Source organism: Diceros bicornis, chromosome 3 (assembly GCF_020826845.1).
Source record: "Diceros bicornis minor isolate mBicDic1 chromosome 3, mDicBic1.mat.cur, whole genome shotgun sequence".
NCBI classification, from domain to species: Eukaryota; Metazoa; Chordata; class Mammalia; order Perissodactyla; family Rhinocerotidae; genus Diceros; species Diceros bicornis.
The window spans coordinates 45,953,832-45,969,374 of NC_080742.1; the positions used below are offsets into that span (position 1 = coordinate 45,953,832).

Consider the following 15,543-nt stretch of genomic DNA (forward strand, 5'->3'; position numbering starts at 1 on the left):
TGCCTCTTTAACTTCCTTTCTCTTGTCTCCAAGGCTTAGTAAAGTTTGATCACCTTTAGATCACTTAGATCACCTAAGAATCATTTTCCAATCTTTCTAGACAAAATCAAATTCTCTCCAGTACAAATATACCACTTATTTGAGACTTCCCATTACTTAATTATACTCTTTTGATGTTATTTAAATATTAATTAGATTCTAAACTTTTGGAAGTTATGGACTATGATATTTAAATTTCTCTCTTTCCTCTCTGTTCCCACCTATTGTTTCTCACCTGTCCTGGCTGGAATAGACTGAGTAGATAGGAAATCCATCACCTCTACTTATTAACTATTGATATAATATTTCTGTGAATCAATTTCTTCTTCTCTAAAATGGCTATGATATCATTATTTGCCCCCCAAAATTAATTAAATAAGATAATGTAATTAGAGCACTTAGAACAGTACTTGGCACATGGTAAGCATTCAATGGAGTTGTGTAATTATCAATATTATTGTTAATATAATTAATACTAAAGTAAATGTCTCTCAACCAAGGTTGAGAAACAAGGAAGTTGATTTGAGATCAGCTTTTGCACTATATTGTAGAGAGTGGAGTGTTCCAAACATGTCTTAGTCTCCCGGATGCCACAAGCATCTGGTTTTCAGCTATGTCTGGAAAGATTATTTAATTAGAACATTTGAGATAGACAAGTGTGTTGAGAATGGTGAGAAATAGGAACTCTCATTCATTTTGACTAGGAATATAATGTGGTGTAAATATTTTGGAAAGTAATTTGTCAGTACCACATAAAATTGAAGATGCATATGCCTATGGCTCAGCAAATCTACTCCTAGAAATATCCACTACAGTAATTCTTACATTTGTACACAAATGGCATGTATAGGAATATTTATTATAGAACTGCTTATGATAGCAAAATACTTTGTAGCTATGAAAGTGAATAATTGTGCTACAAGGATCAACATGGATTAATCTCAAAAGTACAAGGGTAACAGAAAAGAGCAAGTTGCAGATAAATAACGTATACTCTAACGTTTATATAAAATTTTTAAACATTCAAAACAATATTATATACTGTTTATGGATATATTCACATAGCAGTGGAAAGAGTAAAAACATAAAAATAAAAACAGATAGAATACAAACATGCAATGGAGAGATAATCTACAAAAACAGGATAGCATTAACCTCTGAGGTGTGAAAGAGAGGAACAGGATCAGGGAGAGTGCTTTATTATTATTATTATTATTTTTTTTTTTGAGGAAGATCAGCCCTGAGCTAACATCCATGCTAATCCTCCTCTTTTTGCTGAGGAAGACCGGCTCTGAGCTAACATCTATTGCCAATCCTCCTCGTTTTTTTCCCCCAAAGCCCCAGCAGATAGTTGTATGTCATAGTTGCACATTCTTCTAGTTGCTGTATGTGGGACGCAGCCTCAGTACGGCCAGAGAAGCAGTGCGTCGGTGAGCTCCCAGGATCCGAACCCGGGCCGCCAGTAGCGGAGCGCGCGCACTTAACCGCTAAGCCACAGGGCCGGCCCTGCTTTATTATTTTTAATTTCTAATATTATATTTGTTAAGCTGTGAGGTGAGTAGACAAGTCTTTGTGATATCTATCTATCTTTAAATATCTGTCTACTATGTATTGTATGTATTAGGGAAACATCTGAATTAAGTGCTTTTCCCAATAGAAATAGAAGACACACAAAACTCTGCTCTACCATTCCTGGAAATTAAACCTGGTAGCTATTCTCCTGGCTAGAGATGAAGATGTTTTTGTTTATTCTAAAAAAGCCTCCTATAAGGAAGCCTCATCTCTGAGGCAAGGGGTGGCTACAGTAATCAAGAGAGAACACCCAAGAGAAAATAAAATCTTGGGAGGAAACAGTCAATCTACTCTTCCTTCCCCTTCCCATCCCTGGATACCTGAAGATTCTCTTTCTTCAGCATTCCTCCTTGAGTGAGGCAGAAGGAAGAGCGGAACTAAGTTTCATTTTAATGAAGGAGGTACTTGCTGTCTCCATTTCTTTTCAGAGATTCCAGAATTCCAATCCCATGTGATTAACAATGCAGTTCCATTTCCACCAAAGAGTCGCCTCATCTCAATTTCAAATTGCCTGAAGTACCAAGGATCATTTCCCCCCATAAAAACTAGCTCCCTCTCTTTTGCCTGAGTGTTACTATCATTCTCTCAGGCCACCAGCCTTAAAAACTCAAGAGCATTGTGGCTGTCATCTTTTTATTATTATTATTACTCAATTTTCTTTTTTATTGAATGACTTTCTCATCCCTCTCTTCTTTCCCATTTTCATTCCCAGCGCCCGGTATTTATTCATGCTTAGATTGTTAAAACCTATTTCCAACGTGTTCTCTCTTCATTCATGTTCCCTATGCTCCAACCCACCTATATGCCATTCCTTGGATGATCTTCCTAAAGCACAGCCTTCAAGATGTTGTCCCTGAGTCAGGACCCTTTTGGAACTCCACCATCTAGAAGCTGAAGTCCAAATCCTTTTAAAGCTTCCACAATCAACCTTATTCCTGCATCATCACCCAAAGCTGTTTTTAGCTATTTTATAGCTATTGTCTGTTTATTAGGATACCCTCCATAAAACACCCAATATCGCAGGCCTGCCCCATGGCTTAGCGGTTGAGCGCGCGCTCTGCTGCTGGCGGCCCGGGTTTGATCCCGGGCGCGTGCCGACGCGCCACTTCTCCAGCCATGCTGAGGCCGTGTCCCACATGCAGCAGCTGGAAGAATGTGCAGCTGTGGCATACAACTATCTACTGGGGCTTTGAGGGAAAAAATAAATAAATAAAATTATAAAAAAAAAAGAAATAAAGAAAAAAGAAGAAAAAAAAGAAAAAAAGAAAAAAAAAACACCCAATATCTCTCCTTTTCAGGTATACATAAAAACAGCCTATTTAATTTCACTGCCTAACTTTTGTACTTGACATTGCATCTACTTCAGTGTTTCCCAAACTTCAGACATTCTGATATCTTTTCATTTTTCCATTACCAAGTACCATCTGAACTATTTTTTTTTGGCTGGGAAAGATTCACTCTGAGCTACCATCTGTTGCCAACCTTCCTCACTTTATTTTTCCTCTTCAAAGCCCCAGTACATGGTTGTATATTTTAGTTGTAAGTTCCTTTAGTTCCTCTGTGTGAACCATGACCACAGCACGGCTACTGACAGATGAGTGGTGTGGTTCTGTGCCTGGGAACTGAACCTGGACTGTCAAAGCAGAGCGTGCTGAACTTTAACTACTAGACCATAAGTGCTGGCTCCTGAACTATATTTTACTTAATATTTGCTGTAAATCTACTCTCATTTGAGCTCAGATAAGTCTTTTAAAGAAAATTTCTATCAGTACCATAAATGGAAAAACCAGTATCTATTGGAATAAATAGACAATAGCTATAAAAATAAATGTTATTCTAAAAGTTGTTACAACTAAATACTTTTTGCCTGCTAAAATCATTGAGCCTGTTACTTACTCTATTGTTGTTATAAAGGAGGATTAAACAAGTGTTGGAAGAATTTTAGTCATATCAACAACAAAACTTTGTCCTTGAAGAATTGAAAGTAATTTGAAAAATGTAACTTTCTCACTGTGTAACTCAATGTTACTGATTTTCTAGTCCATCTATTGCCTAAAATCATTTCATCCATACAAAGTTTGGGAAACTCTACTTTAGATGAGATATTCTCTTCATCTTTTTCTGCCAATTTTGACTCTGCATATCCTTCCAGTCCTGGTTACATCTCCACCACTTTCTCAAGTATCCTCTTGATATTCATTACACCATGACCTCCCCTTCCTCTGGCATTCTGGGCATGTGTTTCTTCCGCGTTTGGAAAGTCACTTCACTCCGCTTTTGCTGACTCATACAAGTTTTCAAATTTATTTTTTTCTGGTCTGCAATGATTACAACTCAAGCAAAGATTTATGGAGGCTTCTCTTTAATCCCATGATACTGAGCATCATGCCTTCTAAGGAGTGGGAATTAACCAACAGTGACTCCAGGAATGGCACGAGTGATTGATGGATTCGGACTTCCTCCCTTTAGTTATTTATGAGTACATATCTTCTCTAGCAGACTAGGATCTCCTCAAGGGCTATGCTTCAGTCACTCTTTAACCTCAAGGCCCAGCCCAGTGGGAGAATAGTGTAGAACTGCTAAAAGTAATTGTTAAATGGATAACCGACACTTCCTAGAGAGAATAGACCACAGATGGCATTCAACAGCAAAAACAATGGTGCCCTTTTAGATTGTGTACTATATTTATCAAGTGCTTCTGCAGCTGTCCTTCTCCTTTGTTTTCATTCTAATGCTACCCTGGATTTGCTGAATAGCTCCTGAGAGAGTTTACATTTAAATGGTGTATCACATGCAAAACTTTGCAACTTGGCACAAATACTGGTTACTATCACCTTCTGCTATCACCAAATACTATAAATGATACTTAGTCTTAACACACAGCTAGGCATATGTGTGGACTTTCAAGAAAAAATTTTCCAAAAATCCAACAATGACCTGCTTTCAAGTTTAGAATCAATATAATTCCAAATTGTCTTTTGTCCTCCAAATTAGCTAACATATTTTAAGATAAGATGGTGTTTAATAGATCCTGTGTTAATAGTCTTTTTTTATCTCTAAGACACACATAAAAATAATCTGTTTATAAGTTAGCTACAGGGAAGGTGAGAAAACTGGAATAAATAATACATTTGAGTTATAGTTAAGTTTTCAAGTTAGTTGTAACTAATAATTACCACTTCATAATTCCTATATTCTATACAGTACACATGAAGTCACATTAAAAATCACTATTGTGAATTAGAAATAATTATGTAATTAAGTTAAGGAGAGTATAAAAGGATCACCACAAAGGTCCAGACAACTTTAAGAGTATACCAGAAATGCATCATTATCACTACTAATTATTGTTATGTAAAAACCGGACATTAATATAGGTGATCCAGCATCTACCCTGAAATTAGATCCACTGAAAGTGGACTTAGACATGTCTAAGGAGTCAGGGACACCTTAGTAAATGGGAGGCACCAGAATTTTCACTACATGCTCTTCTATCTGTTTTTTCCAATTGTGGTGAAAAACACACAACATAAAATTTACCATCTTAACCATTTGTAAGTGTACATTTCAATAGTGTTAAGTATATTTACATTGTTGTGCAATGAATCTCCAGAATGTTTTCAAGTTGCAAAACTGTAACTCCATACTCATTAAACATTTCCCATTTCTCCCTCCCCCCAGCCCCTGGCAACCACCATTCTACTTTGTGTTTCTATTAATTTGACTACTCTAACTACCTCATATAAGTGGAATCATACAGCATTTTTTGTCTCTTTAATCTGTTTTTGAAGCTTAATTGAAACTTTATTAGGAAGAAGCCAAGTTTATCATCTATCAGTTACTATCTAACCATCTATTTAGTACAATGCACTATGCTAACTTCATTCTATTAACCCAATGACGTAGGTTTTATACCCACTTTACAAATGAGGAAACTGAAACTCAACAAGGTGAAGCATCTTGCCAAAGTTCACACATCTAACAAATAGTGGGGCCACTGAATCCAACTTTACCTGACTTCAAAGCCCATAGTCTTTTCAACACACCTGGTTGCCTTTAGAAATATTTAAAATTTTCAGGGGATTTCAACCATCTACATATATGAAGCAATTCAGGGTGTTTTTCTGGTGTTTTTTTTTTTCCTACATTTGATTTTGAATGTTGCGTGTCTTCCTCCTCTTTTTATAAATTATTTTACTGTACATCATGTCTCAAGGTATTATTCTATTCTATGTCTCAAAGTTTATTCTAAACCACATCCCACAAACCCACAGAATATAATTACCTTCCCTTTTGTCTTTCCAAGCAGGGTTTGGGATGGAAGAAGCATTCAGTTTGTTCAATTGTTCTGGAAATGACACAGTTTCCTAGTGTGTGCCATATATCAATAGCGAAAAAATATTAATTTTTTAAGAACAACACTTACAGTTGTGGAAATGAACTCCAGTTTCTTCAGTTCAGGAACATTATTTTATTGAATGGAAGTCACTCTACCAAAACCAAGGACTCTCTTCAAACGTGCCTTGCTCTGTGGGCTGCGACTGAACTGCTGCGTACCGAGCCACCTGGGATTAGAAGTCCTCCCAGTGTGGCTCCAAGGTTGCCCAACCAGAAACCCTAATAGGCAAAAAAACTACAATACCCACAATTCAGACTTCTCACCTGAAAACAGGAGAAGAGGGTGGATAGCTACAGTTTCACCCTAGGAAGAAAGGTAAATAGATTGAAAAGCAATTAAGTTAAAAAAAATCAAGTGGGTATATCCAAGAACAACCTTTAAATATGTACCTATTTCTATAAAAAGAAACAAAAGTGGTTTGATGTTTGCCAAGGAATAAGACGTTTGGCAAGAACTAAAAAATCTTCATGCAAACAAATTCTCATGCCGCCGTGGAACCTGCCCCGCCAGATTCTCTTTCGGTGACTCAGAGTTGAGGATGCCTCACTGCCCTGTGGAGCAGGTGAATGAGGACTTCCCAGGTGAGGTGTGACTGCCTCTAGTTCCTCCTACATCAGCACTGTGATTGTCACTCAGAGGTGCTACAGATATAATGATACCTTTTACCCATTATCTTCCAAAATGCCCTGGATGTTTTAAAACGTGCTTTTAAAAATGTGAGCAAGATGGAACCCTTGTTGATATTTCCGTTTCTCTTTCTATTTCTTGAATTTTTGTGTTTTCCTTGTACATTCCACCATTATTTCTGATTGCTTAAAACCCAAGAACAAAAAAACTGGAGAAAATAAAGAAAAAAGAAACTTTAAAACTTGGGTAAAATGAAAGGTACAATAATTGTTGACTTCTTTGCAACGTCAGGAACAGAGAATATTAAAAACAAACAAAAACTAAGAAATGTGTTTCCTCCATTTGTTCATACAGCATCTTTCTCTAGCTTTTTATTTCCCATTAGACACAGCCCAGAAAGCGGACATAGACAAGCCCTGGCTTGGTCTGGGCCCAAACACATAATGGGAAGATTCATTTAAAGTAAGCAAATGGCAGAATGGTGACAAAGGAAAAATTTCTTTTCTCTTTTCTGCACTTTCTCTCCCTCCTTTCTACATGCCACCTCCCTAAGGAACACTGGGGCTTCCTGCGCCCAGGCTACTTAACCCACCCAGAGCTCTGTTGAAAACTCCCCTTGGGTCATCCTTTATCACATCCTATTTTCCTTTGTCACAGGTCTCTCAATCTCTTGACTAGAAGCTAACTCTCTCTTAAGTCATTTATATTCCTTCCAAAACAAATGGCTCTCTATTTTCCCAAACCCTACCGATTTTGTAGGGTTGCTGTTTCTTCTCCCTAAAATATTCTTTAAATGTTCAGATCTTTCCTTTCTTTCAAAGCTCAGTGAAAAAACACTCTTCAAGAAGCCCTCCCAAGTCTGCCATAATCTGAATTATTCTCTTCCTCCTAATAAAGTCCATAATATTTTATCTAGTCCTCTCTAACAAATTTTATACCTTGTTTCATCATTGTGTGTTTGTGTGTGTGTGTGTGTGTGTGTGTACACATACAGTCTTACCTTCTTATTTGAAGGCAAGACCTTATTTTATTCCCACATCACTAACTCTAATTTACATGTAGATGTTTCTGATAAACAATCAATGAATGAAATAACTGAGATATTAACTCTAAGCTGGATGTTAATATCCAATACCACCTGTATCTCTCCCAGAAAACATTTGTCTTCAAAGAACTCTCTAAATGCCTGGAAGGAATACTGTCATCAGAATTCTCCTATGTTCTAGTGTGGTGTGGCTTCCACAACCTTTTTTTTGTAGAAAGGGAAGGTATTAAATCTATCAATTTAATCCCTGATCATACCTGAAATGAGGGCTCTCATGGATCAGCACTAATTGCTTCACTAGCTCTGCCTCGTGTTGTGGTCTTGGCTTTCTAACAGCTTCCCAAGGACTGCCCTTCAGTCTCATGACTGCATCTTGGAGACCTGGCCCTGCCTCCATCTATGATTTTTGACCTCAGCTGTAGCATTTCTGTCTTGCTTCCCCCATAATCTAATCTCCTGGCTCTGCAGTTGAAACACTGCCCTTTGGACTCCTTTAAGTAGTTCTTAATCACAGATCACTCCCATCCAGGGAAGAGAATTCTCTCAGCAATTGTTAGTTCCTCACCCTTCTGCTTCTGCGAGATTCTCCTGGTCCTCACACACTCTGCTGTGTCTTCTAGCCCTCAGCCACTGTGGGGGAAGTGAACCTTCTAGATCCTGCTGACACACAGTGAGATTTCTGTGGACCATCAGATACAAAGGCAGGTTGGTAAGAGCAACTGTTGTTTGCAAGTCTTCCCAACTCTCCTCTAGCATATCATCAGGACTGCTAGCCACTTAGTCTGCCTATGTGAATGTAATCTATCTAAAATTGTGCACTGAGTTCATCCTCAACACACAGCTGAGTGTTGCTTCCTTAAGAAAATCTTTTCTGCCCCCTCTACCCACTCCTTGCCCCGTTACATGTTCCTTGTACTGATTTATGCAAATGTCTGACTGGGTTGATGCTAATCCAAGACGTTTTCATTTCTCCCCTGAAATCATGATCACTTGCAGCCATGAGATTTATTGCACCTAAAAAATAAGTAGAATATGGACATCTGTTATTTCTGACAGATAGAAAAAGGGTATGGAAAATCAGCCCCTTCCACTCTAGTGTGTTGGAAGAAGAAAGCCGGAGGTTGAGTGAAACGCTAAGGGGGCTTCAGTAGAAATATATTGATAGGTATGGAAGAGTCAAATATATCAGGAGCAGAGCCGGCATGTTCAGCCACACAGCCTACACCATTGTAGTCTTTGCCCAGCTGGGAGAGCTAATCAGAGACTAACTATTCCCACATCCTTCAGTGTGGGAATGTGAAGGTGCCAAGAGGGCCAGTGGACCTGCAGATGCTAGGGAATTAGGACAAAGAGGCTACGCTATGCCTTCGTGACTCCAGAAAAATGGTAAGAACCATCCATCTATGGTTGTTATGCTTGTACAACGTTCTCAAAAGGCCTCTTGCTCAAGCACCAGAATCAAACCAGATCCTTCCACAGCAGGTGACCAGCCAGGCCCCAGATGGCCTTACACTGACTTTTGGCCCTCTTCTTTTCCCCACACCGTAATGTTATGTCTTGTCCTCCCACCGCACACTCAGATACCATCTTAGAGAGAAACCAGAGAAGGAGAAGGAGAAACTGAGAGACTGAGAATAAAAAAGGAGTCACCCAAAAGATTATGTAAGCTAAAAGAGACTGTGATGTACTAAATTGTGAGTTTAAAATCTGCTTCACCCCATCCACAATTTAATGGTGACAACCAACACGGAAGCTGAAATGCCAGTGACTTACTGTCCTGGCCAGCCTGGTAGATAAGGGAGAAACAAAGCACTTAGAATGGCTATCAGACACAGCTATCTGGGACCTGGAATTAGGAAGTGGCGACACAAAGAAGCAGGGACGGAGAATCCTCTCATGGTAAACAGAGGCAGCTGTGCAAATAATGTCTTGGTCTGGATGTTGGCTGTCATGGCCATGGAGAGCAGAGCACAGGACTCTCAGTGATGGTCATGCAAACTGTGGTTTGTAAGGCTTAGCAGAAACAACTAATTTATCCAGTAGCGTTATTTTGGCTGCTGCTCTGGCTTTGCAAGCCATGTGCCTGATTCTGCAGCCCTCCCAGCAATGGCGGGAGGTGTGTTACTCTTTAATTTAAATCAGCCAAAATCATTTGCTATTGCTTGGAGCTAAAAACTCTGACTGATACATACATCTAACGCGGTTCTTACCTCACTATAACAGATACAACCTCTGCTTATCCCACTATTTTTAGACTCCATCAGATCAAGGACTGGATCTTATTCAATCTCTAAATATCCAAAAGTTCCACAGTGTCTGGCCATGGTACCTATTTTCTGACCTAAATTGAACTGGCCAGTAAAATGAGGAAGCCTTGCTTAAAGTTCCTTCTAACTTAAAAATTCTCTGACCACATGGAAGCTGTCAGTTGCTTATTAATGCAGAGGTAATTTTTTCTCCTGATGCTGCAGCTGGTTTAGAATTTAGACTTTACCCCCTCCCTGTGTCTAATACGGAGTGGAGCCAGTGATTCCTACACCCAGAGGGGGAAATCAAACACACAAAAAGTGGTTTGAATATGTCCAGGGTGTTACTTAATAATCAAAGGGGGATTTTCTTGGTATCCTTTAATGACCTATGTTAAATGTCACTCAGGTTTGGTCCCTGTAGTACAAATATACCAGAAAGAGTGATAGGAAACAGCCATATTCCCCATATGCTCAGATTTTTCCCAGTATGAGGCTATCTTGGAAAGAGAAAGGCCACATTTGCAAGCTTATAAGAAAGTTCCCCCTGGAGTTTTTTCTCTGTCCTGTTTCAGTATGTATTGACTCTCAGACCCCTGAGCTGCCTGTGACATCTGTCTTCTGGGTCACTTTGTCCCTGAGTCATGATCACACTGACTTTCCAAAAATAGTTAATAACTGTGCCATTTACCAGTTAATTTCAGTGGATAGCTCAAATCATAGTAAAATGTTAGGGCCAAAGTTAATTTAGGTCAGATTGATTTTATTTCCCTAGATTAAAAGAATGGGCCAAGTTGTTCTTACAATTTCATATTTTCCTTTATTACATCTTCCTGGCTTCTTACTCAACCATAAGATGAATCATTCACAAACTGACCCCCACCAGGCTGTAGTTTAGAAGTTCAGCACTGTTTTCTTTCATTTGTTGCTTTCAGGATAACACACAAGGAAACATGTGCCAACTCTTCACATGATCATAAGATGTTTCCATGCTGCCCTTTTGCTGGTAATTAACAACAGAGAGCCCTCTGTGCAGTTCTCACTGGAACGCCAACGGATTACTTGCCTCGTAAGTGTAACCTAAAGAGTTGTCCATTCGTTGACTCCTCTGTATTTTCATTGGTACAATTGCCACTTGCATACCAAGATCGTCCTTTTGAAAAATCTTCAGCTGTCTTTACATCAACTTACCTGGAGCTTACATGATTTTCTACAAAATTTGCAAAGTATATTTTTGTCACTAAGTCTCAGGAGTGTGTAGAATTTTGTGTCTGTTGATTAAAATTATGATTTTGTGCATTCCATTCACAAATGTCTTTGTATGTGTGTGTGTACATGTACAAGTGTATAAGTTATCTCACCCACTTTAGAGGAAATAGAGAGTTTACTCTGAGTCTCTAGTATACCAGATTGTAAGTTATTTGAAAATGGAATGTCAACCTTGAATTGTATTCTAGAAATCTCACAATCTGGAAGCCAAGACAAGGAGGCGGCAGATATTTCTAATTCATCCGCAAACATAGTTTACATAATATGCTTCACTGTATGTTTTTTTCTTAAACGTTTAAAAATTTTGCATAAGAAGACACAGAACATTTTTTAATATTAATATGTATTCACATACCACTATGTGCTGTAGACACCATCATTGGAATTTTTCAGGAGTAGTTTAATTTTTCTGTCAATTTGAAGCTCTGTAAGAAAGCAGCAGTACATTTCATATCCTGGGAACACTGCCTCTTCTTTTGTATGTTCCTAATAAGTATTAACCCACAGCGTGCTCTATTCTCTAAGTTGGGGTTAAAAGATTAAACTCCGTAGAGATACAGATAGGTTTACCCACACAGTACAAAAATCCAGTGGTGTCTGGCATAGAAGAAGAGGATTGCCTTAAGTCACCCATCCACTACCTTGTAAGGATTCCCGTCTGGGATGTCAGAGCCTATATGAAGTTGGCAGCTTCTATTTCCACACATTTTCTTGGTCCTAATAAGTTCATTCTGTGTGTATTTGTTTTCAATTGCTGCCATAACAAATTACCACAAGTTTAGTGTCTTAAACCACACAAATTTATTATCTTATAGTTCTGGAAGTCAGGAGGCTGACACAGGTCTCACTGGGCTAAAACCTAGGTGTCATTAGGACCACATTCCTTTCCAGAGACTCTAGGAGAGAATTCATTTCCTTGCTTTTTTCAACTTTTAGAGGCTGTCCACATTCCTTAGCTTAGATCCCCTTCCTCTAGTTTCAAAGCCAGCAACTGCAGATTGAGGCCTCTCAAGTCACATCTTTCTGATTCTGTCATCATATCTCTCTCTCTCCCCCTCACTGACAACAGCTAGGAAAGCTTCTCTGCAAAGGAATCATTGATTACACAGAGACCAGCTGGGTAACCCAGGATACTACCCCCCATCTCAAAGTACAGACCCTTAATCACATCTGCAAAATCCTTTTTGCCATGTCAGGTAACAAAGTTCTAGGGATTAGGGTGTTAACATCCTGGAGGGGCTGTTATTCTGGCTACCACACCAGGTTACCACTACAGGAAATTCTCTATACTATAGTATTCTAGAGGTAGATTTGGGTCCTGTACAGACTTCCTGTTGGAATTGAAAGAAAATACTTTTATTTGCGCATAGGACCAGTGTTAGGAGAAGATAAAGAATTGAAGAGGCATAAAGAAAGGCCCTGGGTCCCCCAAACATCATCTGTCTCTGTGCAGTCACCTGTTATTTCATTACAAGAGACCCATGATTCAGTTCTAAAAGTCATTTGCTTTCAAAAGTGACTAAATCAATTAAATAAGACCACATTAAAACATACATACACCTTAGAGGGGGTCCCGTTGCAAGGATTCATCAACCAACATTTTAGTAGGGGTTAGTTTATGAAATGGGCAGAGTGGGGGAAGGATAAAAGCAGCATTATATTGAGTAGTAGGAGTTTGCCCATATCAGAGAGACCATACGAAGTCCTTCTCACACCCGTACGAAAAAGGAGTGCCTCTTCCTTCTCATGAAAGAATCTAGCCACAGATATAATTTTCATGTCTTGTAACATATGACTCTACTGCACATGATTGATCACAGATGACTGGATTGAAAACTGATGTCCAAGACAAAGCTGGCCATATGCAAGCTAGACCACAGTTTTTCAAACTGTATGTTAGACCTGTTTGTGGGTCATGAATCAATTCATCAACATTTTTAAGTGGAAAAGAATATATGGAAATGAAACAGAACAGAATGGGTGGAATGGAATGAATAGAATAAAATACGCTAGTCTAGAATAGAATAAATCTGAGTGCATTGAACTAAAAAGGGTCAGTGTTTCATGAAGTGTTCATTTCAGTGTGTATGTGAATGTGTCTGTGTGTGTGTGCATGTGTCTATGTGTATGTGTCTGTGTGTATGTTTGCGTGTTGGGTCAAATATAAAATATTTTCCTCTCTGTGGACAAATTTGAGAGCTATAAAGCTAAATGGTGGTCTTATGAGGTATTCTGGCATGAGAGCTATGCCCTATCAGGGTTTTTTAATATTGGATAGTAACTAACTAACTAACCAATAAAATCACCTCTCACGGCATGTAAATGAAAAACTTCAATTAGAGTTACAGGCTCTGGAGTGTTGCAAAACCAAGATAAACACCTTGACAAGGCGGAAAATAGAAACCACAAACTAGTCAAAGCTGGAGTAATATGCAGAGGCTGTGGGAGTAGAGAGCAGCAGGGTGGAGGATTGGTGATTGGCGGTGACAGTAGAAACAGAAAGAGAAAGAAGCAGAGTGAGAGAAAGGCTAGTCACAGGAATGGCAGAATCACAGAGCTTGGGAGTCTTAGACACTCATTTATAAGGGCAAGGCAAGGTGAGCTGTTAGTCAGTCTCACATTCAACAAATACTTGCTGAGTGCCTGCTATACGCCAGGGACTGTTTTAAGAGCTGGGGATACCGCAGTGAAGAAAATAGACAAAATCCATGCCTTCGCAGAGCCTACATTTTAGTGGATATGTACTAAGAGTTGTACTCTAAACTGTTTGAGTTCTTCCTGATTGTACAAATGTCACAGTGACTTCCTGTACTCCCTCACTTTGTTCTCTATCCTTTCAACACACTCTCACCATTATATTTCTTGCAACATGAAAGAGCCTAATTATTGTGGTTCAAATTAAAGTTGATTACTTAGAGTTTTGCCTAAGACGGGTTCTAAATGTCCAGAAGTCTCATTCTGGAGGGGATGAAGTAAGAGCTTGTCTCTTCTTGCAGATGGCATTGGGACAAAAAAAAAAAAAAATAGGTAAATTAAATATCATAAAGATTTCATCATTGTTTCTTGTTTACTCATTGCAGAATATTTATTTATTATTTTTAATTAATTTATTTATTTTTGCTCCAATAAATGATTCTTTTTATAAGGAACCAAGAATTACTTGTTAGTCAAAATTTGCCTAACTCTGTTAGTAGTTTTCAAGGCATACCCCTCCTGCCTTTTCAAGAAATATTCAGTGTCCATCATCTCATTTTCTTTTGTATTTTTGTATTTTCTTTCATATTCTACCTCTTTCTTTCATCAGAATCCTTCCTTATTCACACATCTCTCAAGTCTCCCCCATTTTATAAAAACAACAAACTATTACATCATTCTCAAGTAACCACGATAATCTTTGCTCCCTGTTATTGATAAGCTTTTGACAGAATCTCTCTATATATACTTGCTGTCAGTTTCCTTATCTTCTTCTCAGTCCTCAACCCTTTCTAATCTGACTTCTGCTTCCCATCAAGCTCTCCTTATGGTCATTTTTCTAAATCCAACAGATTTTTTTTAATCTTCATCTTTCTTGATCTCTCAGCAGATTTTAACACTTAGTCAGAATGGTCTAGATTATCCTGCAGTAAAAAATAAACAACAAACCTCAGGCTCATCATAACAAAGGTTTCTTTCTTGCTTGCTCTGCCTGTCCATTGAGGGTTAACAGGAAGGCTTTGCTGATCTTAAACACTCAGGGACTTAGATCTTCAGAGCAGCCTCTATTTTGAACATTGCCTGTACAGTTCTGGTAGAGGGAGTGCTCTGGTGAACTTCATACAGGCAATTACAGACTGTGCCCATAATCAACACACATCCTTTTTGCTCATAATTTTTCAGCCAAAACTAAACACATGGCCACATCCACCCACAATGAGCCAGGAAGTAGATGTTACCATGTGCCTGTAGGCGGGGAGCTGGAAAACTTTGATGAGTTGGATGCATTTCCTAGAGTGAAGTGCACTGATTCCTCCATGGAACTTACTCTCCCTCGGGGTCTGAGAGACCACTCTCTCTTGACGTGCTCCTCTCTCTCTGGCTGCTGTTTTTCTGTTTTTGCAGGCTCATTCTCCTCTACTCAGCTTGTCGTTGCACCTCATCTCTTTCCCTGGGCAATCTCATCCTTGCCACTGCTTCTATTAGCTTCTATGCATTAATGATTTTAAATTTATGTCAGAGGCCCGTTCTGAGCCCTAAACCCACACATCCAGCTCTCCACTCTTCTTCATCTCTACCTGTGCATCTCCACCCAAAATTGGACTGATAAATTTTCCCCAAAAGGTTTCTTTGGCTGTGTTTCCTATCTTAGA

General features: G+C 38.9%; 1 protein-coding gene across 4 annotated transcripts in view; it reads right to left on the minus strand.

Moving 5' to 3' along the window:
* The window catches only part of MACC1 (MET transcriptional regulator MACC1), a 70,166-nt gene extending 63,677 nt beyond the window's left edge, over positions 1-6,489 (minus strand). For 3 of the 4 annotated variants that reach the window (XR_009216260.1, XR_009216259.1, XM_058526818.1), the window contains exon 1: positions 6,038-6,489. The gene's annotated coding sequence lies outside the window, so the exon portion shown is untranslated. The remainder of the gene's footprint in view (positions 1-6,037) is intronic. The other variant, XM_058526832.1, reaches the window with a different exon arrangement.
* Between the last annotated feature and the right edge of the window lie 9,054 nt (positions 6,490-15,543).